Genomic DNA, 1,456 nt, shown 5'->3' with positions numbered 1-1,456 from the left:
AAAAAAAAAAAACAAAAAAAAAAAAACATCATTTTTCGTCATTTCTAGTGAAAGTATAAGTGTTCAAATGATCCATATCCATTCGCTACCTCTTATCCTTTTCAGGGTCGCGGGGGGCTGGAGCTTATCCCAACTATCTTAGACTATGTCCACACTAGCCCGGAAAGATTTGAAAACGGCTTTTTCATCTGAAAACGCACTGCGTCCACACTAGCGTTTTCAGTCATTTTCACAGAGTTGTGCGTCTACATTGAAACGGCCAAAAATGCTTACGTTTCCGCACTGCACATGCGTGAAATGGAAGAAGACGTTTATTTACTTTCCGGCTCTTTGAAAGGTCGCGGCAAAATGTTGAGGAAAAGCACTGATTTTTTTAAATGGACTAACAATGAGATGGAGTTGTTGCTGCGAATAACACAAAAGTACAAAGTTGCAAAAGCGAGTGAGAGTTTAAGAATTTGAAGAAAAGCTATCTGTAGCATGTACAAATTAATATTAATTTTTAATTTTTAATAGGACTGTCAAAATAGAGAGCAAACAAAACAACTGCTGTATAATGCCCTCCGCTATCTTAGTTTAAGTGACTGCATCACATGACCAAAATGTGTCATTGTTTTTAAACAGTCTCGGTTTTTGCTGTCCACACTGCGACATGAAAGCACCATTTTCAAATGTATGCGTTTTCAAGAGCGTTTTCAAAACGATACATTTTCAAACGAAAACGCATTAGTATGGGCGTAGCCTTAGGGCTAGAGGCAGGGGACACCCTGGACAGATCGCCAGTCTGTCGCAGGGCTAACACAAAGACAGAGACAACCATTCACTCTCTGCCACATTCACACCTATGGGCAATTTAGAGTTTCCAATCAACCTATCCCCAGTAAATGCATGTCTTTGGACGGTGGGAGGAAGCCAGAGTACCCAGGGAGAACCCACACAAACACGGGGAGAGCACGGAAACTCCACCCAGCAGACTGTTCACAAAGCTCAGGGATCTGGGACTCAACAGCCGTCTGTGTGCATGGGTGTTAGACGTCCTCACTGGCAGAACTCAGGTGGTGAGGGTGGGTAGATGCATCTCTAACAGCATCACCATCAACACAGGAGCACCTCAGGGATGTGTCCTCTCGCCACTGCTCTACTCCCTCTACACTTCAGACTGTGTGGACACCCACGGCTCCAACATTATTGTGAAGTTTGCTGACGACACAGTGCCATCTCCAACAACAATGAGTTCGGCCTACATGGACGAAGTGAAGAATCTGGCATCATGGTGCCAGGACAACCACCTCCAGCTGAAAGTTGGCAAGACCAAGGAGCTTGTGGTGGACTTCAGAAGGAGACTACAAGCCCATTATCATCAATGGAGCTCCAGTGGAGAGGGTGCAGTCCTTCAAGTATCTTGGTGTCCACATCTCTTCAAACCTCACATGGTCTGCCCACATTCAGGTCCAGA

Source organism: Pundamilia nyererei, unplaced genomic scaffold (assembly GCF_000239375.1).
Source record: "Pundamilia nyererei isolate P.nyererei 1_Seehausen unplaced genomic scaffold, PunNye1.0 scaffold00036, whole genome shotgun sequence".
NCBI classification, from domain to species: Eukaryota; Metazoa; Chordata; class Actinopteri; order Cichliformes; family Cichlidae; genus Pundamilia; species Pundamilia nyererei.
This window is presented reverse-complemented; position numbering follows the sequence as displayed.